The sequence below is a fragment of the Delphinapterus leucas genome, chromosome 15, assembly GCF_059928025.1.
Source record: "Delphinapterus leucas isolate spDelLeu-1000000601 "Yukka" chromosome 15, BTC_Dleu_Yukka2, whole genome shotgun sequence".
NCBI lineage: Eukaryota > Metazoa > Chordata > Mammalia > Artiodactyla > Monodontidae > Delphinapterus > Delphinapterus leucas.
In genome coordinates this window covers 20,312,445-20,336,234 of record NC_143143.1, presented here as the reverse complement: position 1 = coordinate 20,336,234, position 23,790 = coordinate 20,312,445, and the positions used below count along the sequence as shown (strand labels likewise).

General features: G+C 44.9%; 1 long non-coding RNA gene across 2 annotated transcripts; it reads left to right on the top strand.

Moving 5' to 3' along the window:
• The first annotated feature begins 11,766 nt into the window (after window positions 1-11,766).
• Window positions 11,767-22,772, top strand: LOC149747404 (uncharacterized). 2 transcript variants are annotated; one of them, XR_016387794.1, is made up of 3 exons: window positions 11,767-17,450; window positions 18,935-20,966; window positions 21,636-22,772. It is a non-coding gene; the product is annotated as an uncharacterized LOC149747404 (long non-coding RNA). The 2 variants fall into 2 exon arrangements; XR_016387793.1 differs by having other exon boundaries at window positions 11,767-20,966.
• The last annotated feature ends 1,018 nt before the right edge of the window (window positions 22,773-23,790 follow it).

Genomic DNA, 23,790 nt, shown 5'->3' with positions numbered 1-23,790 from the left:
GTCCAGGGAGTTTGAGGCCATGTAAAGACTATGCACCTTTGGGGCTCTAGGAACGTGAAGTTGTCTGGGGTGGCACATTAGCCCCACTTCGACTTTTGCATTTTGATCATATGTTTCTGACAGGTGAGGCTCACAGTTGAGGGGAGGGGGCAAGGAGGATATTTGATTGCTTATGAAATTTTGAGTTTTTGTCAGGATTTTTACATGAGCAAAGACTTTTTGATTGAGAGATGTTTGTTTAGTTTTTGGCTCCAAGTAAAGGTGGGGGGAAGGTGTAAATCTTACTGAGTAGCTATGTTTTCCAGGCACTGTGGAGGAAGATTTGTGTACAGAGAGAAATAGAGGAGAGGGAGAGGGAGAGAGGGAATGAATCTTTATCCGTGGTCTTTTCCCCATTACAGTGTTTCTCAAATTTTCCTGACAGTAGATATCATCTGATTAAAAAGTTCAGGCGCTTTGGCCCCATTTGAGAGCTCCTGAGTCTCCAGGGAAATCTATATGTTTAATATGTGATTCTGATGTTAGAGGTCCAAAGACTAAACTTTTAGAAACGCTGACCTAAAGCTTCTGGCCAGGACTTCCCTGTTGGCGCAGTGGATAAGACTCCGCGCTCCCATTGCAGGGGGCCTGGGTTCGAGCCCTGGTCAGGGAACTAGATCCCACATGCATGCTGCAAGTAAGAGTTCACATGCCACAACTAAGGAGCTGGCGAGCCACAACTAAGACCAGGTGCAACTAACTAACTAAATAAATATTAAAAAAAAAAAAGCTTCCGGCCAGGCTCCCAGTGACAGCTACCAGCGAGATGTTCTCTGACAACCACAAGGCACCGGGCATAACACTGGCCCATAGGCTCTGGGTCCACACCTGCTCTGTGCCAGTGAGTAGCGCTTCTGACCGAATAAGGGTCCCTGGAGGGCCTGGGGGATCCCCCAGCCTCTACTTGCTGTTCTGGTGGGTGAGGGAGCAAACTGCCCCCACTTTTTCTCAGCATGAAATCCTCAGGATCCCACCGAGCTTAGGAGGTTGGAGACCTTTGTCAGGCAGGAGGGCGGGGCATCCGTCTGGCTGCTGTGGTATAAACTGTCTGAACCTCACCCTCTTGATATCGACCCCGACAGAGTTGCCTATGGATTTTTTCTGGGGATGGGGGGCTCTGATGACACCGGTGGGGAGCCCTGTGCTGTCGTTAGCAGTTGCCAGATGCAGTGATTTGTCTACAACCCTCGTCATTGTTGCCATACGGTCTCTACAAGCTGTGCCATTATTTACTTATTATTTGTCTATCAATCAACTTGTTTAAAAATTTATGTATTTGAGCTTATAAAGGAACTGAATATCACTCCTGTAAATTAGAAACTGCCGTAAACAAAATACATACAAAGAAACAAACAAACAAAAAAATGTCAAAAAGAGAGATTAGCAAGAGTTGTAAAAGACAAACCTGCCTGAAACACAGCTCCTCTGTGGTGATCTGAAAGATGGAGAATCAGCTTTTCATTGTGTGATTTGGGGTTATTTAGAGCTGTGGGGTTACCTCTGAAAATCATCTTGGGTACATGAGCACTGTGTTTCCTACACTTTGGGATCCACTGGCTGGGGGAACTGGAAGGCAGTAGTCCTGGGTCCAGGGACCAGTTTGGAGGCAGCCATTGGTGGGCTGGGCATCCCGCTCCTCGGGCCGGCTGCTGGTCAGCTTGGGTTTGGTAAAGGTTGGGCACTGAAATGGAGTCCACTCACCAGGTCAGGTCCAGGGACAAGTAGCAAGGCATTACAACAGACGATTTATTACAGAGCTGGAAATGTTAAGAGCAACAGCACTTTGCTGACATTTGTGTCCAGACCTGGTAAGACTGTGAGCTTGGAAACGGGGCCTGTGAACTTGCCTACCTGCTGGGCTCAGATGGCAAGAGTCGTCAAGGGAGGGGCTGAAGGCCTGGTGCTTGGGATCCTCACTTGAGAGGCGATTCCCAGAGAGGTGTGGGGCAGGCACTGGCACTGCCATTACTTGTTCCACCAGGGCTGCTGCGAAGGTATTTCGCTGACCTGGGGTTTTCTGGAAGAACCCATCTACATATCCTGAAAATAAGATGGGAATTCCAGAAGCCCCTTTCCTTGCCAAGGTGACTGAACCTGAGACAGCGTGTGTAGGAGCCCTGGGGAGTAGCACTTAAGTAGTAATGTTGTATAAACGTAATTATGGCTAATCAGGAAAATAATGAAGAATTCTGAACTTGACTCTCAAATACAATAGAAGGAGACTATGAGTTGTCCTCTGCCCCGCCCAGACAACACCAATAAAACTCTTCTTGATGTTTACGAGGCATTATATAGACTTGATTCTTGGTTATAGAGCTACCCTGAGAATCAGTGTGGTTCAATAAAAATAAGTTGAGTTTTGGAGTTCTATTAAGCCTGAGATTGAACCTGGACCCTTTTAATTACTCACTGAATGCCCTTGGGTAAGGAACTTTACCCTTCAATGCGTCAGCCTCCAACATCCATGAAAGAGACAGATAACAGCAGTACCTCGTAGAGTTATTATGTCTTGTCCTTCCCCTATGTCACCCCGCCCCCCAACCTGCTTTACTTCAGCTGAGGGCCCTTGGCGCTACCTGTAAACAAGGACTCTGGTCTGTATCAGTCAGGAATCTTTCTGTTGTAACCAGCTTATGAAAGAATAAGAGTTTGTTGGTTCATATAACTGAACGGAAAGTCCAAAGGTAGACCTGGCAAAGGACAGTTCCAAAGGCTCATTGATGTCATCAGAAATCCGTCTTTTCACTCTGCACTCTGCTTTTCTCTGTGTTGGTTTCATTCCCCAGCAGCAATCCCAATGAAAAGGGAGGCTCTCTTTCCCAATAGCTTTGCCAAAAGACACAGAAGTGAACCTCAGCTTAAAGAAGTAAACCTCGCTATAGCTGGGTGGATGTACCACTCTGATTAGCCAGACTGGTCACATGCTCACCCCAGGAGCTGGAGATTGCAAGCTCACTTGTACCAAATGCTGCGTAAAATGTGTGTGTATGTGTGTGTGTGTGGTATCGATTCCTTAAAAGAAAATCAGAATGCTGTTGCCAGAAGAAAAAGGCTGCATGCTTGTTCTGGGAAGGCAAAATCAACAGAGAACTGTACACTAGTTAAGTGTTTTGTTTTGGTTTTGTTTTGGGCTACAAAAAACAGAATTACCAACTAACAGTGGCTTACACGATTGAGACAATTGTCTCACATAAGATGTTTTTGGTGGTAGGCAGTCCTAGAGATGTTGAGTGGCTCAACAATTTTATTAAAGATCCAAGATCTTGTTACCTCCATTCCTCAGCATATTGGCTTTTAATTCTCAGGTTTGTTGACTCATGGTTACAAGATGGCTGCTGTGGCTCTAGCCAACACACCCTCACAGGAATAGTGTCTAGAACAGGTGGGTGGCCAGGGCAGCTAAAGATAACGCCTTTTGTGTCTGTCTATTTTGATCACTGAGGAAAATATTTCCCAAAACTATATCCCACTCATAGATTGCCCTTTACTTGTCATTGGTCAGAACAAGAACACCTCTAGCTGTAAGGGAGGCTGGGAAAATGAATATCTGACATCTTCAGACTTCATCATGGGAGATGGGCTTTCCCAATAATGATGAAAGGGGAGAGAAATAACAGCTGTGTAGTATATTATTCTAAGTGTGACTGTGATACTGGACAACACCTAAATCTTGATGGCTTAAGACAGCAAGAGTTTATTCCTTGCTTACACTGTAGGTTGTTAGCTGTGGGTCAGCTGCCCTCTGCTCCACATGCCTTCGTGCTGCAGGACCCAGGCTGAAGGAGCAGCCCCTGTCAGGGACATGCCACATGGCAGAGGGACAGCAAAAGAGCTGCAGGAAACGTGGCTAAGTTTCTGTGCAGACCTGCCATATGTCTTGTCTACTTGGGTATCATTGGCCAAAGCAAGTCACAGTCTAACTTGAAGTCAACAGAGCAGGAAAGTCTACTCCTCCCATAGGGAGTCATGATGTTCTATCATATGATGTTCTGTTGCTGTGTAGCAAATCACCTGAAAACTTAGCTTAAAACAACCACCATTTTATTATACCTGATGATTTTGTGGTTCAGGGATTCAGGCAGGGCTCAGCTGGGCAACGCTTCTGCAGCACGTGGCGTTGACTGAGTTCACTCTGGTGTTCAGCTGGCACACGGGCTGGTCTGGAGGGTCCAACTGGCTTTACTCACAGGTGTGGCACCTTGGTAGGGATGCTTTGAAGTCTGGGTTCTCTGGCATGGCAATGTGAAGGTTGTGGACTTCCTCCATGGCAGCTCAGGGCTTGAGAGACAGTGTTCTAAGAGACAGGAAGTGGAAAAGCCCAGGCCGGGGAAACTGGCCCACCATCACTTCTGCCATAATGTATCAGGACAAACCAGTCGCAGAGCCCACAAGAGGAGGGGAGACAGATTCTCTCTCTGGAGGGGAGGAGTATTAAAGAATTTATGGCCGTCTTTTACTTGCCACACGTGGATATAGGAACAGATGCATAACCTTACAGGGAAGAGAAGTAGACATTTAAAAAAAAATAAATTTTAAGATGGGTCTTACCTTACCAGTTAGCATTTATCATGAAATAAAAATTATCAAAACATTGTTATGTTAAATAGTTAATATTTATCATGAAACCGAAATAATTAAAACAAAGTTGTTAGATACTTAACACACGTGATGTTTAATATATTTGTGTATCCTTAACTATATGTAAGTTAATATTTATTATGAAACCAAAATAATTCAAACAGTTGGGCTATTGCTACAGAAAGATCAAGGTACAAAAAAAGAAAGGACAGCTATACGCCCACACACACACATACACACACACACACATAGTTTATACAGTATGATAAAACATTATGTATTTATATATTAGACCCCCCAAATCAGATCACAAAATAAAACATCATGGTTTAAAAAAGGATATAATTGAATATTAATGTAATCTTGAGTGGCCAAGGCTTTTCTAAGAATAATCACCAAGGAAACTATTAATAGTATTAAATATATAAAAAATTCTGTATATCAAAAAAACATGAAAAAAGTTAAAGACAAAGGGCAAACAGAAGGATCATTTGTGTTATACATATCAGACAAGGGGTCGGAATCTTTTACATATAAATAGCTCTTTCAAATCCTTTAAAAAAGATGAATATCATATAGGCAAAGATATGAACAAGAAATTTTTTTAAAGAAATGCAAATGTCCAAAGTCATATAAAAATGTTCAGCCTCAATGTTGATTAAATTCTAATTAAAACCCTGATTCTTCTGAGGATCACTCTGGTTTTATAAATCAAAAGCCTCAAAACTGGCCCTATGCTTTGACCCAGAACTCTCATTCCTGGGGATTAATCCTAAGTAAATACGTATGGATGTGCAAAAAGATCGACCTGCTAGATTATTTACCTAAGTATTGTTTATAACAACGTGAAAAACCGGAGTCAATTAACTGTGTGACTGTGGGCGGGGCAGCCTCTGGGGTGTCCCTTCAAGAATGAACTTGTCCTTCACTGCAAGGAGTGCTGGAGCTAGCAGATTCCACCTTTGACCCGTTCAGGATCCGCCGTACTCTCACGCAGAGGCCACGTTCTTCTGAGGCAGCCCTGGCTGAGGACTGAGCAAGGTGCAAGAGCCTGGCGAGTTTTGCTCATCCACGGGACTCCTCTAGCCGGAAACTGTGCTCCAGAGCACCCTGCTGACTTGGCTGAACCTGTGCCAAGTCTGCATTGCGATCTGAGGCTCTCTCTGGCCAGTCCTGCTTCTTCATTGTTTTATCTTCCCAGGCGTTACTCCCAACTGCACTCCTAAATCCGTATCAGCGTCTGCTTCCCAGAGAACCCGATGAACAGAGACAGGATTCAGTTAGAGTTTGGTCAGAGAAGCAGAACCACGAAGGGTGAAAGGGACTAAGGAACTTAGTATAGAGATTAGACCCTGCACATCTGCGGGAACAGGTCATCAGTGGTCCAGTAGTCAGTATGTAAGGGGGTGGCTTTTCTGAACTCTGGTGTTGGGCCTGATGTCAACAGTTGGGAAGGAAAAATATACATGAAGTCGGCGAATGCAAAGATGAACAGGAGCCGGTGAGGACAGAGTGGAACCTGTTACCACCTGCAGCCTTGATGATGTGGGTAATGGGCAGGCACCCATCACATGCATCTCCCAGGATTTGGAGAAGCCAAAGGAGACCCAGAGTTGCTGGAGGAGCCACAGGCCTGGCTGCTGCCCCACATGGACAAGGTGAAACAGCAGATCAGCCGCAACATGTCTGAGTGGCAACAGTGCCATACTCTGACCTTCAGAGCGTAAAGACATCTCCTTCACTTCTGCCTGCCCAATCCTGCATACATTTTTCTCATGGCCAACTGTAACCCAGACTATAGGGAAGGCAACTCTTGGAAATGTAGTTCCAGCTTAGCTAAACTGAAGAAGAATGAAGCCTCTATAATGGGACTGGTTAAAAATAATACATATTCATAAACTGAGGTGGTATTTATCTATTTAAAATGGTGCTATAGGGAATTCCCTGGGGGTCCAGTGGTTAGGACTCCACGCTTGCACTGCAGGGGGCACAGGTTCAATCCCTGGTCAGGGAACTAAGATCTTGCAAGCCGCACAGCACAGCCAATAAATAAATAAAATTTAAAAATAATGTTATAGATGAATATTTACTGTCATTAAAAGACAACAATATATACATTATAACCCCATCTGTAAAAATGTGTTTAAACATATAAAGACAAGTGTTCAAAGGATATGGATGGTGAATTCACATATCCTATGGGCATAATATAGAGTTTACGGTTTCTTTTTCAGTGATTACCAAAGTTTTCTAATGGTTACATCACTCTAAACTATACCATTTGAATTGTTATATTTTTACTAAATTGTAGCTATAAAGGCATAATTATAATAATGGCTACTTAATGAGCTAAACCTTTCACAAGCATTACGTCATTTATTATTTATTTATTTTTGGAATTTATTTATTTATTTATTCAGGCTGCATTGGGTCTTCGTTGCTGCGCATGGGCTTTCTCTAATTGCGGCAAGCAGGGGCTACTCTTCGTTGCGGTGTGCGGGCTTCTCACTGCGGTGGCTTCTCTTGTGGAGCACGGGCTCTAGGCACGCGGGCTTCAGTAGTTGTGGTACGCAGGCTCAGTAGTGGCTCACGGGCTCTAGAGCGCAGGCTCAGTAGTTGTGGCACTCGGGCTTAGTTGCTCCGTGGCACGTGGGATCTTCCCAGACCAGGGCTCGAACCCGTGTCCCCTCCATTGGCAGGTAGATTCCCAACCACTGCGCCACCAGGGAAGTCCCAAGCATTACCTCATTTAATTCTTCCAATAAGCCTGGAGTTAGGTATTTTTTAATTAAGCCCACATTTAATTATGTATGAATGTGAAGTAATATTCTCAAGGTCATGGATCTACTAAGTGGTGAAGTCCATGGTGCTTACTCTTAATTGTTAAGCTATTCTGTCTGTTGGGAAATTGCTGGTTTCCAATCACATAAGTGTTTCTTTTAATTAAACACTCTTCCTGATTTTCCTTCAATTTTATATATGAATTCTCATAATTATACTTCAGTGAATACTAAGTTGATATTCAAGAGGTCTGCTTGTCGCTTCCCAGCAAAACTGTAATTCACAAAGTTATTTAATTTAATACTCGGATCATCCATTTCTCATTGAAACCCCTACCAATCTCTTTCCTAACTCCGAGCAAAAGTTTCAGACTCAGTTTTGAGTGAATGATTCCTTAATTAATTACTAATATTCATTAACATTCTGGCTTGCCAGGCACTGAGCTGAAAGCAGGTGTTATAGGGATTAGCAAAACAAACAGTTCCACTGTCATGGAGCTTATATTCTAGAGAGGGAGGCAGACAATACAACCAAACATATATTAAAGAGTTAAGTTCAGATAGGGGTCAGTGCTGTAAAGAAAGTAAACCGGAGTGATTCTATAGGCAGCAATTGAGGGTGGGGTGCGGCTAGTTCAGATAAGGTGGTAAGTGAAGGCCTCTCTAAGGAGGTGATGCTCGAAGGAGGGACCTCAAGGCTGACAGCAAGTCGCCCATGCAAAGATTAGGAGGAAGAGCACTCCAGCCAGAGGGTAAAGCAAGTGCAAAGGTCCTGAGGCAGGAACAGAAAGCGTTTAGAAGTGAAGACAGAGAGTTAAGAGATGCATTGGAAAGAGGGGCAGGGACCATAGTATATAGGTCAGTATAACGAGCTTGGATTTTATTCCAAGAGAAATGGGAAGCCAGTTGGAGAGTTTTAAGTGGGATTGTAACATGATATGTTTTAAATTTTAAAGAAGTCACTTTGGTTGCTGTGTGGAAAATAAATAAAGGGGCAGAATGGAAGCAGGGTTTGGCAGTTCCTCCATAACTTGAACATGGAATTGTCATATGGCCCTGTAATTCCGCTTCTAGGTGTATAGGCAAAAGAACTGAAAACATGTTCAAACAAAAACTTGTACTCAGGGACTTCCCTGGTGGCGCAGTGGTTAAGAATCTGCCTGCCAATGCAGGATATACCGGTTCGATCCCTGGTCTGGGAAGATCCCACATGCCGCGGATCAACTAAGCCCGTGTGCCACAACTACTGAGCCTGTGCTCTTGAACCCATGAGCCACAACTACTGAGCCCGCGTGCCACAACTACTGAAGCCCGTGCACCTAGAGCCCGTGCTCCGCAACAAAAGCCACTGCAGTGAGAAGCCCGTGCACTGCAACAAAGAGTAGCCCCAGGCTTCCCTGGTGGCGCAGTGGTTGAGAGTCTGCCTGCCGATGCAGGGGACACGGGTTCGTGCCCCGGTCCGGGAAGATCCCACATGCCGCGGAGCAGCTGGGCCCGTGAGCCATGGCCGCTGAGCCTGCGCATCCGGAGCCTGTGCTCTGCAACGGGAGAGGCCACAACAGTGAGAGGCCCGCGTACCACAAAAAAAAAAAGGAGTAGCCCCTGCTCATTGCAACTAGAGAAAGTCCGTGTGCATCAATGAAGACCCAATGCAGCCAAAAATAAATAATAAATTAAAAACCAAAACAAAACAACAACTTGTACTCAAATGTTCCTAGCAGCATTATTCACAATAGCCAAAAAGTAGAAGCAACCCAAATGTCTACCAAAAGATGAATATACAACATGTGATATTTCCACATATCAGCCATAAAAGGAAGTGAAGTACTGACACATGCTACCACATGGATGAATCTTGACAACATGCTAACTGAAAGAAGCCATACAGAAAAGGCCACATATTGTATAATTCCATTTGTATGAAAAGTCCAGAGTAACTAAATCCATAGAGACAGAAGTAGATTTGTGTCTGGGGACAGGAAGAAGGGATTCTGACTGCTTGACGGGTATGAGGTTTCCACTGGGGTGATGAAAAAAGTGCTGAAAATAGATGGTGGTGAAGTTTGTACAACATTGTGAAAGCATCTAATGCCACTGAATTGTAAACCGTAAAATGGTACATTTTATTAGTATTTAATCATTATAATAAAGGAATTACCCAAGGATTTATTTAAAATGCAGCTTCTTGGGGGATTTTCTTTCTTTTTTTAAAAATTAACTTTTATTGGAGTAGAGTTGCTGAGGGCTTTTCTTTAGAAATCATGATTCTGCAGGTCTGGGGAATCCTAGGGACCTGCCACTGAAAAAAAAAAGAGTGGAAGCAGGAAGACCAGACAGGAAGAGGGGGACTTGGGCTAGGATGGTGACAGTGGCGGTTAGATTTAGAAAGGTAAGGGACATATCCTGGAGGGGATGTCCGCAAAACATGTTCATGGCTGGAATGTAAGGTAAAAGAAGGATCAAAGATGGCTCACAGGCTTTTGACTTGAGCATCTGGTTAGAGAATGGTGCCCTTTACAGAGCAGGGAGATTCTACAGGAGTGATACATTTGGGAAGATTAAGGGTTTTGTGCCTGCTTAAGCAAAGTTATACCTTTTCTTGGAGAAGGTGCCAATGCAGAGGTTGCTAGATGCCTACTGTAGCCTGTCTATTCCCTTTCTTTCTTTTTTTTTTTCTTGCGGTACGCGGGCCTCTCACTGTTGTGGCCTCTCCAGTTGCAGAGCACGCAGGCTCAGCGGCCATAGCTCATGGGCCCAGCCGCTCCGCGGCATGTGGGATCCTCCTGGACCGGGGCACGAACCCGTATCCCCTGCCTCGGCAGGTAGACTCTCAACCACTGCGCCACCAGGGAAGCCCAGACTAAATTAACCTTCTGTTGTTACCTCCATCCCGCCTCTGTTCTCTGCTCTGGGTTCTTTCTTGGACGTGTTTGTCTTGCCTTGGGTGTGGGTGTGGGTGGGTGGAGAGCAGTTTCCTCCTCATTTCCAGTTGCCTCTGGGGGAAGGCTGCCCGCAAAGTGAGCTGCCATCAGACAGACGTCCCGAGCCCCCAGGGACTAATGAGAACCCAAATATCATCACCCTCTTCCTTTGTCTTCATTTCCTGCCCATCTTTACAAGATCATTGATAGCTGGGGGAGCCTGCTAAAAACACCTAACCAGGAATTGCTCCTGCTGTTGTATTTCCAGCAGGGGGCAGAGCATACCACCTGTACAGTTCCTGGACCAGGTCACCTCACACCACGTGCTCTCTGGCCACCTCTCACCTCAGTCCTAACCTGTCGAATCCCCAATCTGCCATCAACAACCCCCAGTTGGTTTTCTTTCCTCTTCTGTTGCCAGGTGCTACCGGTCCCTTCTTCCAACATCATTAGGCTAGTATTAGTTAACATGTAGCTATTTTCTTTTCTTCATTTAAAATTTCAAATGCATGAACGCTCCTTGTAAAAATTAAAATAATTGAGAAGCATAGAAAGTAAAAAGGTGAGAGTCCTTCCCTCAATGGGCTCATCCTGGTCCCCAAAGTTAACCACGGTGAGTGGTTTTGTGTTCCTCCTTCCAGAACTATTTTTCAGAATGTAATTTAGACTCATGGAGTTTTAGGACAGATGTGCACAATTTATAGAAAATAGTGGATGAAGGTGAGGCAGGAGGTAGATGGGCTCCAGGTTAGACATTTACAGGCAGCCTCCTGTTTACACTTCCAGACAGAAATAACAACAGGAAAAGGGTAAATAGCTGGACTTTGCCTCCAGTGGACACTTTAAGATAACAATAATGGCAGGGGCAGAGGGCAGCTGAGCCCTGCCCAGATAAGAGATAAAGAGACCACATATCCCATTCCTGAGGTCAAGGAGACCTTCCCGGCTACACATGCGCAGAAAGGCTCCTTGGGGGTCAAAAAGGGAGGGGGTGTCACCCCATAGTAGGTGATGTCAACCTACCCATAGGCCTCTTCCCTAGAATCCATCTTGGCTAAGAGATGCGAACACACATAGGGGAGGACCCTGAGTTAAAACAGACATGGACTCAGAGCCAGGCAAAGCAAGATGATTGGCCAGAGGAAACCCAGAAGAAATGCCCCATAAAAGTGATTCAAACTACCACGAGGGCACGACTCTCCTGAACCCGCCTGTGTGTGTCTATTCACACACACTCTTTTTCCTCAATAATAAATGCTTTACTCGTTTCACTACTTTCCATCTCTTTGTGGAAATTCATTTCTACAAAGCCGACGGGGCCAGGGCCTTGTCACTGGCCACCGGCCCTCGTGGTCTAGTGGTTAGGATTCAGGGTTCTCACTGCCGTGGCCTGACTTCAATCTCTGGCCGGGAAACCAAAATCCAGTTTAAAGCCGCCGCAGGCCAAGGCCACCACATGTCAAAGGGAATTGCAGCCCTGGGGGCTGGGCTGACTCCACCTGTCTTCTAGGACTTGCAGCATTTGAACCTGACTCCACATTTCAATACTTGTGTCCTCCTGGGCTTCCTGGCCACCACACCTTGGCTGTTCGTTTTCATTTCCTCTGAGGTCTTCTCTCCTCTGCCCTCCCCTAAAGTCTGGCGTCCTTCTGGGCTGTGTTCTCCTCTCTTTAGGTTGATGGGGCACAGAACATACACTCTCTTCTTCAGACCTGCAAACACACGCCCGCTGTTGAAGTATGTGCCGAGGTAAAGCTGAGCGGGGACCAAGTGTGGCCGGCAGTCCAACTCAGGGTGTACAAGCAAGTTCTAGCCTTGTTCCAAGTGGGGTCCATATCCACACAGAAGATTGCTACTATTATTGCTACCGCTGCTGTTACTGAACCAGACTTGGGTCCGCTCGCCCACTGGCAATAAAGCCAATCTACTGACACCCCATTGCGTGAAGGAAAGAGCAGTGTTTATTGCAGGCTGCCATACAAGGAGTCTGAGACAGCTAGAGCCCAGAAAGCTCAAACTCCCCGATGGGTTTCAGCAAGGCCAGGTGAGGGAGGGGCATCTCAGGGTATGTAACCAGCTCATACACAATTCTCTGATTGGTTGATGGTGAGGGAACAGGGCGGTGTCACAGGGGTTCACATTATCAATCCTTGGGTGCCAGTAGGTCTGGGAGTTAGGTGCACATGGTCATCAAGTAGTTAATTTCTTCCATTTAGTGGGAGTTTGAGCATCTGTAAAACAGCTCAGGAAGTGTGCATCAGATACTTTTATCTAGGTGCTTCAGAGAGGAACTAAAGCAAAGGGTGTGGGGGAGGGGTCTGTCTCGGGAAGACCCTACAGGGTCCTGCTCGATTACCCTGCTGCAACTACTACTGGCATTTTGGTTGGCTGAAGAGGAGCTCAGACCTTATGGTAGAAATAAACTCCTTCCACTCCCATCACCACCATGACCAATATCCCTTTGCATCCATTGATGGTCGTGGGAGCTATTATTGTGTAACCTACTGTATAACTGGCTTAGGAGGGAGGTATTAGGATCCTGGATCTGAGCCCATGAGGCAAGGCAGGAACAATGGTGGTGAGGAAAGGATGACATGGCATCTGTATCTGCTGGACTCCGTGGAATAAGTTTGAACCTCTGTCATTAGAATTGTAAAGAACATGTGCTATAGAATTGTTTTTCAAAATCTTTTTTTAGGGGGTGGGTGGGGTATATAACACACATACAGAAAAATTCATAAAATGTAAGTGGACAGCATGAGGAATTGCTATATAACAAACACCCATATAAGTAACCACCACCCAGATCAACAACTAGAACAACCGGCCCCCAAGAGCCCGCACATACTTCTTTACTTTTGAAACCTTTTCCTCCCCACCCCTGAAAGGAAACAATGTTCCTGGGTTTTTGGTAATCAGCCCCTTGCTTTTCTTTGTTATTTTATCACCTTAGAATGCATCCCTGAATCATGCCATTTGATTTTACTTGTTTTTGAACTTTACGTAGATTTATTGAAAATACTTTTTTGTGAGTGTTTTCTTTCACTTAACTTCATATTTGTGAAATGCGTGCAAGCCCTTGTATGGAGCGTTTGTGCATTCTCAATGTTCCTTGGCGTTCCATCCATTGTGTGAATTAACGACACTTTTTTTTTTTTTTTTTTTGCGGTACGCGGGCCTCTCACTGTTGTGGCCTCTCCCGTTGCGGGGCACAGGCTTGCGCAGGCTCAGCGGCCATGGCTCACGGGCCCAGCCGCTCCTCGGCATGTGGGACCTTCCCGGACCGGGGCACGAACCCGTATCCCCTGCATCGGCAGGCGGACTCTCGACCACTGCGCCACCAGGGAAGCTCCACTTTTTTTTTTTTTTTTAAGCTCATTTTACTGTTGAGGGACAATCGGGTTGTTTCCAATGTTTGGCTTTTACAAAGATGCTGTCTGCAGAACTGTTTTTTCTGAGAGCCTTTCCTACTGTTGGGGAAACAAGCAGTTGCAATGATGCAGCGATGGGAAGGGGCCAGTTCTGTGCAGAATCTACCCTGTGTGGAGTTCCGAGACCTCTTTGCTTTGTGAGCGTTGGGAGGTGGCACCTCAGTGCCAGCACAGACATTCTCACGAGGGACACTGTCAGCTAGTCGTTGTTTTATGTGGCTTCCTGCATCTCAGTCTGAAACAGAGAGAGAAAGAACTTGGCAACTTTTGTGTTTTCAGACTGCAGTGGGAAACTGGTGTGTGAGTACAGGTGAGGTTGCTCCTTGGACACAGGAACAGGGTGCAGGCAGGAGGCTCAGAGGTATTGTAGTTTGGGTATAGGTGTAAATGTTCCATATGTGAATCCACTGTAGCCAAGATTTTCCCCAGACCTGTTGACTAGTGGGGAAGCGGCTCTTGTTGACCACCTGGGTGGGTGGGTGTGTTACTCATTGGGTCTGGGACAGGTGATGGCAGGATTTTGTGGGTGGCATTGGAGTAGAAGGTCCTGACTCCTTCCCTCTGACTGACCCTGCAGCAGATGTAGCTCATCAAGATGGCACTGGAATGAAATACTCATATATGTGCAGATAAGCAATGACTGGTGGTGATCTTGCAGGGTCTAGAAGAGCCACCCTGTGCCAGAGAACCAGGTCTGGTCCTGGTTCTGGTCCATTGGCTAAATAAAGCAGACTTTCCTTCCTTGCCCCCTCTGTTTCAGTGAAGATCACCTCCAAGAAGCTCTCAGTATCCTGGCTTCAGAGATGATGTGATGAATACTGATTGAATACATATTATGTGTCAGGCACTGGTTGACGCACTTTTTATGTATATGTATTCAAGGTTCAAACATCACTCTGGGTGAGAAAATGTGTATGTCAGCTTCTGCTGTGTAACAAAACTTCCCCAAAGGTAGTGTCTTAAAATAAGAAACACTTATTATTTCTCACAGTTCTACGGGTTTGCTGGGAGTTTATTTTGACTTGGGCTGGCTTGGCTGTAGCTGGATAGTCTAGGATAGCCTCACTCACATATCTGGCAGTTGGCCTGACATTAGCTGCGGTGACAGCCACACGCCTCTCATCAGCCAGCCCATGCTTGTTCACATGGTGGTGAAAATGTTCTCAACAGCAAGAGAGAGTAAGCCCTAGTATGCAAGCACAGCTCCAGCTTCTTCTTGCATCACATTTGCTGGTGTCGCATTTGTCAAAGCAAGGCACACGGCTAAAATTAGATTATGGAAGTGACCTACTCAAGGTATGGTAAACAATCCACTACAGACTCTTATTACCCCCATTTTACTGAGGAGGAAACTGATGCTCAGAGAAGTTAAGTAACTAGCTCCAGGTCACACAGCTGCTATTGGACAGAGCTCAGCCTCAAATCCAGGTCTATCTGGTGGCTAAGTCTGTGCCTTAAGCCCTATTTATATTGCCTCCTTCCTCAGACCTGAGCCCTTGTGTCCCAGTGCACCAGTTCTGGAGAGGAGAGATGAACTCACTTAACCAGCCTCCCCCAAGGGGCCACTCAATTGTAGAGCCTGGCAGTTGCCTATATCGCCAGCCAGGCTTAGCAGCCTCTGCAGCTCTGAAGAAAAAATATCCTCATGAACCTAATAGTTCAGCTATTGCACTGGATTCTGTGCACTTGGATTAGTCTTGGGAGGTCACATTCCGTAGAATGTAGGAAATGGATGGAAAGAATAAAAGACGGCAGCAGAAATGGGCCATTATGCTGCACATAAATGTATTAAATGCTCAATGGGCAACCATTAAACACCCACTGTGTCTGAGCTAGATCCTGATTGCTCAGGAGAAGCGCAGGCAGGGGAACAGTTATTCTCTGAAGCATTGATTTCAATAATGTGTGTTAAGGTAAAGAGTCTCCAAATGAAGTCACTTATGCTAAGCCCCGTATCACCAAACCAAGACTTAATTACAGGTTCAGCTCTCCCAGAAATGGAATCTTAAACCAGTCAATCAGAAATTGCCTGGTCAGAATGTAAAACAGTTGGCTGGTGGGAAGCAGCAGCATGGCACAGGGAGATCAGCTTGGTGCTTTGCCAGGACTTAGAAGGGTGGGATAGGGAGGATGGGAGGGAGGCTCAAGAGGGAGGGGATATGGGGATGTATGTGTGCATATGACTGATTTGCTTTGTTGTGCAACAGAAACTAACACAGTATTGTGAAGCAATTATACTCTGATAAAGATCTATTTAAAAAAAAAAAAGAAATTGCCTGGTCAGCGTTAGTTAGGTAACATGCCTGATAGATCCCTGCCCTCCCCTGTAAGGAAATGATCTTGCAATAACCAATCCACTTTTTGCCTAGTACAACTTCCTTGTTCCTGCTCCCTTCTGTTCACAAAATCTCATGCCTTGTATAGCTCTTCCGAGCTCCTCTCTGTCTGCTAGATTGGATACTGCTTGATTCATGATTTATTGGGTTGAATTTTGTTTTGTAACAATGGATATCAAGAATAAGATGAAAGACTCTTAGACTTGGAAACTACAAGATAGTAAGACCTTGAGATTCAAGAGAGGTGGGAAAAGCAGGGCATCTTTTCATAATACTGCTAGTGCAGACAGCCTCTTATTAGGTTGTTAGAACCTGTACCAACTTCTAGCGAGATCTGAGACCACCATCTCCTTTTAAATTTAAGGTCTACTCCAAAAGGACATTTTTTGATGACTCTGGGAAAATGGGGTGAGCATGCAAATTTGGGGTAAAGATTGAAGGAATAAAATCTCCAAAGCCCAGTTTAGATTTGCAATCAAGCTGAAACTCTTCAGTCCCCCAGGGCTTACCTTTAAAAGAACAAAAAAGTTATTTGTAAGAAACAGCGACTTAGATTTGCATTTGAATGTGGTGCCAATCAATGCTTATTAGCGGGAATACAATGCGCACCATTAGCAGGAAGGTAGCTTTGGCAACTGCTCATTAGTTTCCTAGATTCAAATAAATAACTAACAGGTGATCCGGATGCTCTTGTGCCTGATGAGATCCAATGGCATCTACGATTTCCCACTTTTCTCCCCAGGGCAAGGCAACGTTCTGCAGGAATAATTGTATTCTCCTTTCCCTCCTTTCTCACTCACACACGCCTCCAGGCTCCTCTGTACTCCCAGGGCCATAGGATGTCAAAGCTTGGAAGGACTGTAGGCATTTCTTGGTCAGGACATTACTTAGGAGGAAATTGTAGTCCCAAGAGGGTAGTAACAAACTGGTCATCTGAGAAGTCAGGAAAGAATCTGTTTATTACACACACTCCCTTTCTTCATTGAAAGGAAGAACAGAAGGAAGAATGGAAACACACAATGGGGCCACCACTTTGCGGAAGATCCCTGGATGAGACTTGCAAAGGAGAGCAGACCTCTCTGCCTGAAGGACTGGAGAACTGGGGCCAGGCACAACTTTTTTGTTTGTTTGGTTTTTGTTTTTTTTGTGGTGCGCAGGCCTCTTACTGTCGTGGCCTCTCCTGTTACGGAGCACAGGCTCCGGACGCTTAGGTTCAGCGGCCATGGCTCACGGGCCTAGCCGCTCCGCGGCATGTGGGATCCTCCCGGACCGAGGCATGAACCCGTGTCCCCTGCGTCGGCAGGCGGACTCTCAACCACTGCGCCACCAGGGAAGCCCCAGGCACAACTTTTGTCCGGAAGAAATGTAAGCCCCTTTTGGCAGGAAAGAGTTCTCTGCAGGAGGCCCCCTTGTCCTGTCACTAACCTGAAACCAGGCACCCGCATGCTCTACTCATCTCTGGCCCTAGCACACCTTTCACATCTTTTGACCACACACTACCTTGCCCAATCGGTTGGTTCTTTCTGTATATCAAAGAAGTAGAAATGAAGAATAAGTAATTAAATGATGACCAGATCTCTTCCCTAGCTCCCCCTTCAGTAATCTTGGGAACAAACTGTGTGAACAAGATAGCATCTAAAAAAAATTGTGGCAGGAAGGGGGACCCCTTCCAGGGCCCAAGAGTGGGCTCTTGTCTAACACTCAGTAATGAACTGTCCGAGGAGACACACGTGCTGACAAAGCAAGAGACTTGATTGGGAAGGGGCACCCGGGAGGAGAGCAGCAGGGTAAGGGAACCCAGGAGAACTGCTCTGCCACGTGACTCGCGGTCTCGGGTTTTATGGTAATGGGGTTAATTTCCCGGGTGGTCTCTGGCCAATCATTCTGACTCAGGGTCCTCCCTGGTGCCATGCGCATCGCTCAGCCAAGATGGATTCCAGGGAGAAGGATTCTGGGAGGTTGGCAGGACATAGACTGGCATCTCCTCTCTCCTTTTGACCTTACCCAAATTCTTACAGTTCTGGTAGCTTGTTAGTTCCGCGTTCCTTACCAGGACCTCCTGCTGTAAGACAACTCATGCAAGTGGTTACTATCGGGCCTCACCAAGATAGGCAGTTTCAGTCAGTGGTTCCCCTAACAAAATCACAAGAAGTTGACAAGCCTGCACACAGTGGGGGATGGCGATGACTCTGACCCCCTATCTCCATGATTAACTGAGATTACCTCCCTTTTTCCTTTTAAAAGCTTTCAAGGCTGAGCACAATCCATGGAGATAGTTTTTGGGGACACTAAGTCCACCATCTCCCCAGACTACTGGCATTCTGATTAAAAGTAACTTTCCTTTCCACCAACTTTCCTCTCTCTCTCTGACTCTCTGGTTTTTGAGCCGTGAGCACCTGGACCTGATTGGGTAACAGAAATGTGCTGAGAGATTAACCAGGTCACAGGGGCTCACTGTAAAGGAAAACTTCCTAGGCCTAACTCTGCTGTGGGCGTTAAGGGAGCCCCTAGGACAACAGCTGGCACATAGGAGCTAAACAGCACCGTGGTTGCAAGCGCAAGTGTTAGAATTACATGGACTTACGTTCGAGTTCCAGCCTTTCCACCAGTCTCCTAGGGTGATTCTTGGGCACGTTAATGTTTGAGAACAGCTGAGCCGGCCTGTCCTGTTCTGATAATTCATGCTGGACCCTAGGAGATTGTATTTGAGGAGGGAGGAGGATGAATCCCAAGGTGAAGCCCACTCCTGTGAGCAGAGCATAATGAAAATTTAGTTTTTCCTAGAAAACAAGCGTTTCCTCTTCCTTTTTTGTAATAGAACTTCCTTTTTTTTGTTTTCTATTTTTCAGCTACCATCTGTCCTCCATGTGATCTTGTTCTTCAGGGTAAGTAGTCTCTGCTCCCAGGAAGTGGCATAATTGGTCTAAACAAACCATATTTTCGTATCCCCTTTGTTTAATGATGGGCTTAGGCATGGGGACATGAGGTGATTCTGGCCAATGAGACACAAGTGGAGCCTGTGCTGGGGCTTCTGGCAGAGGTTTTCCTTGTTGATTGAGAGGACACAAAGAGGGAGAAACAATCCCTCTACTGACTCTGGATACTGTTGTGAGAAAGTACCACCTGGAGCTTGGGCAGCCACCTTGTGGTCATGAGGAGGCTGCCAGGTCAAGGGTGGCAGAACAGGACAGCAGAAGGAAGCCGGGATTTACTGATGTAACAGAGCTGCTGAATCAACCAACTCTGAAGCCGTCATTTTATTATGTGAGATAATAACATTTCCTCAAAGTCTAAAGACAGATGCATTGGTAGGTTCTGTTTCTTGCGGCTGAAAGTTCTCTAAAAAGAGAGATGGAGATGTACACTCTGGAGGCCTGAGAAAGGAAACACTGATGAAGGGAAGAACCTGAGGCCAGAACAGCAAGTCTAGGAACTAGACTGTGTCTCTAAGGAGAGTGGTGAGGAGTGGCCTGACCTTTGCCACAGCCTAGTGGCTAAAATCGAGGACTCTGGAATGAGTGCCTGAGTTCAAAGTACAAGTCCATCACTTAACTAACTATGTCACCTTGGGCAAGTCACTTAACCTCAGTTTTCTCATCTATAAAACAGGATCATAATAGTACTATATAATATGATTTGAGAAGGTTAAATTAGTAACCTGAAGTACCAGGCAGTACCTAGCCCATGGTAAGTACTACATAAGTATTAACTATGAGGTGAGTAATATTTAGCAATCAGTTTTCCTTTACATGTTGTAATTCCCCTTTGTAAAAAAAGTAAACTCTTTATTTTGAGATAATTATAGGTTTATATGCAGTTGTAAGTAAAAATACAGAGAGATCCCATGTACCATGTACCCTATTTCTCCCAACGGTAACATTTTGTAACACTCTTGTCCAAAATCACAATCAGAATCTTGACATAACTACAGTGAGGATACAGAATATTCCCATCACAACAAGGATTTCTCTTGTGCCATTTTATAGCCACACCCACTTTCTCCTACCTTCACCCCCTCCTTAATCCCTAGCAACCACTAATCTGTTCTCCATTTCTTTGATTTTGTCATTTTAAGAATGTTACATAAATGGAATCATATAGGATGTAACCTTTTGGGTTTGGCTTTTTTTTTGCACTCAGCCTAGTTCTCTGGAGATTTATACCAGTTGTTGTGTGTATCAATAGTTTGTTCCTTTTTACTGCTGAATGGTATTCCATGGTGTGGATATTCCATGGTTTGTTTAGCCATTTATCCAGTGAAGGACATTTGGGTTGTTTCCAGTTTGCGGCTATCACATAAAGCTGCTGTAAACGTTCATGGAGAGATGTTTGTATGAACATAAGTTTTCATTTCTCTGGGATGAATGCCCAAGACCACGATTGCTGGGGTCGTATAGCAGTTGCATTTTTAGTTTTTTAAAGAAACTGACAAATTGTTTTCCATAATGGCTATAACATTTTACATTCTCACTAGTGACGTAGGTTTCTTTGCTTCCTTGCCAACATTTGGTATTCTCATTATTTTTTATTTTCGTTATTTTGATAGGTGTGAGGTGATATCTTACCATGGTTTTAGTTGGCATTTCTCTCTTTCCATGTGCTTGTTTGCCATCTGTATCTCCTCTTCAGTAAAATGTCTCTTCATATCTTTTGCCCATTTTCTAACTGGATTGTTTGTGGGTTTAGTTGTTGTTGTTGTTGAGTTTTGAGAGTTCTTTATGTACTTTAGATACTAACCTTTTGTTGGATGTGTGTTTGCAAATATTTTCTCTCGGTCTATAGTCTGTCTTTACATCCTCTTGACAAGGTCTTGAGATCTTACTCAAATATTTCAGTGGAAGATGAGAAGACAGGAGGACGCTGGAGCTCGGGTGTTGGATAGTAAGCATTTAATAAATGATATGTTTTTATAATAATGAATGTGAGCTAGGAATGCAGGGTGGAAAGGGAGAGTGGAGTGAAAGAAGGCATTTGAGTCCCCCCGCCCTGGCCCTCATGACCCAGAATTGGGAATTATCCCTAGTGAAAGCTCCCATATGAGAAGGTTAAGGGAAACTACCCCTGGGAAAACCATCTCCTGGCAAGGCAACAGCCAAGAAGATGGGAAAAGGTGGCAGGGGGCTGAGGCAGGACCTAAACTCTGCAGGATTAGGAAAACCCCCAAGAGAAGAGCCAGCTGTTCCCCTCGCCACTCAACAATAAGGACATTTACTATCTCAAATAAGAAGAATTATGGAAGTAGACAGCTCTGGGTCTGTTCAGAGAAGACAGACCATCGAGACTATCAAGGTTGCTTGGCCAGTTGCCGAGTGTTAAGGTGGAAAATTGAATATGGGAACATGGACTCTGTTTCTCGTATTCACTCAATACAGGCGTTCCCAGATCAAAGAAAGACAGGAGAGACTGGAACATTTGGAAAGGAAAACTTAAAAGTTTAAAAAGGGCTGGTGGAACTAGAGGGAAGAAGGAAATGTTAGGAAAGATATAGCAACTTGAAAGATCATCATTGCAAATTTGAAAATGTAGCTTTTTTTTTTTTTTTTTTTTCAGTACGTGCGCTTCTCACTGTTGTGGCCTCTCCCGCTGCGGAGCACAGGCTCCGGACGCGCAGGCTCAGCGGCCATGGCTCACGGGCCCAGCCGCTCCGCTGCATGTGGGATCTTCCCGGACCGGGACACGAACCCGTGTCCCCTGCATCGGCAGGCAGACTCTCAACCACTGCGCCACCAGGGAAGCCTGAAAATGTAGCTTTGAAGCCAAATCCAGCCTCTGTAGCCTGACACCGAATTAAATCTTGGAGACAGCGTTTTGGGTGAAGTAGAAAAGAATAGCTTTATTGCTTTGCCAGGTAAAGGGGGCCACAGCAGGCTAGTGCCCTCAAAACTGTGTGTCCTGACCTGGAGGGGTCAGTGAGGAGATTTATAGTAATGGTTCCAAGAGGGTGTGGTCAGCTTGTGGATATTCTTCTGATTGGTTGGACAGTTAACTTCTCCCACCTGGTGGTGGTTTCCATATCTGCAAAACAACTCAAGGATACTGTTGTGTGTATCCCTGCCCCCCCCCTTTTTTTTTAAAGCTGCACCATGAGCCATGTGGGATCTTAGTTTCCTGACCAGGGATCAAACTCATGCCCCCTGCATTGGGAGCCCGGAGTCTTAACCACTGGACTGCCAGGGAAGTCCATGTGTATCCCTTGATGGGGAACCAGGACCTTGCCCCAAGGCTGCACTATTGTTTCTTGACTGTTCCTACCTTGTCTTACATACCCCCCTTCTCTAATTAATAACTGCTTGAACCTGCCTGCTGGAACTCATGGAGGCTTGAATGAAGCCTATTTCCTGTAATCAAAGAAATGGGGGACACAGAAAGGCTTTTGTGCCCAGGAGTTCCACAGGGTCCTGCTCGGTATCAGCTTCTCAGTGATGATGTTGGAGCTGGTTCTCTCTCTCTGGAAAATGAGGATTTCTGTAAAGTGGGGAGGGTGATAATTTGCCTGGATATGAAATCCTTCTAAAGGGGAAATAAGATCACTTAAATGTCATTTAATCTCTCAGTCTCTTTTTACTTCCAATGATTTTATTCCCCTTGTTGTAAAAATAGGGCATGTTCCTTAAAAAAAAAAAAAAAAAAAAGGAAACTATTAACAAGATGACAAAAAAAAGAAAAAAAGAAGGATTAAAAAAAATACTCATAATCCTGCTACACTGGCAAAGCTACTCTTGTATATTGGTTACATGATTTTACATTATTTTGTTTAAATGCTACAAAGTTTGAAATTTGTATCCTGCTTTTAATTTTTCCCTTTCCATTACACTGTGAATAGTCTTCCTTGTTACTATGGACTTCTGGCCAATGTAATTCTTTTTTTTTTTTTTTTTTTAAACATCTTTATTGCGGTATAATTGCTTTACAATTGTGTGTTAGTTTCTGCTTTATAACAAAGTGAATCAGTTATACATATACATATGTTCCCATATCAATGTAATTCTTAATGCTGCTTAATAATAAATCAAGTAGCTGAACAGTAATTTCCTGAATAAATCTTTCCCATCAGTTGGACAGTTTAGCTTGTTTCCAGTTTTTGTCTATTAAATGGATGCTTTGGTGAAAACTGCAATGAGAATACCCATAGTCAGTTACCATTCAGTGAGCACTTACCGGGCCAAATGGTTTACAATCCACATTTAGTTGATCCTCACAACAACACAACCAGGCAGAAGCCACTGTGGTTTATTCCACCTTTTTATTATTAAATTATAAAAACGAAATAAAGCAAGTCAAGCAGAACTAAAGGGACCTAATGGGAAGGTTCAACCCCTCCTCCCCTTGCCCTCCAAGCTCATCAGTCCCCCTTCCCAGAGATAACACTGGTGTATTTCTTATGCATCCTTCCAGAAATTTTCTGTTCACCTCCAAACACACAAATCATGGCATATATTTTACTCTGAAACTTCCTATTTGTCTGAGCAAACTATCTCAAACGTCTTTCTATGTTTAGATATATTGATCTATGAGACAGACACAGTTATTTTTACTTTACACTTGGAGAAATTGAGGCCTAGGAAGTGAAGAAACATGTTTTTATGGGTTGAACTGTGTAATCCCCCCAAAAGATATGGTGAAGTCCTACCCCGGGACCTCAGAATGTGACCTCATTTGGAAGTAGGGTCATTGCTAATGTGATTAGTTAAGATGAGGCCATACA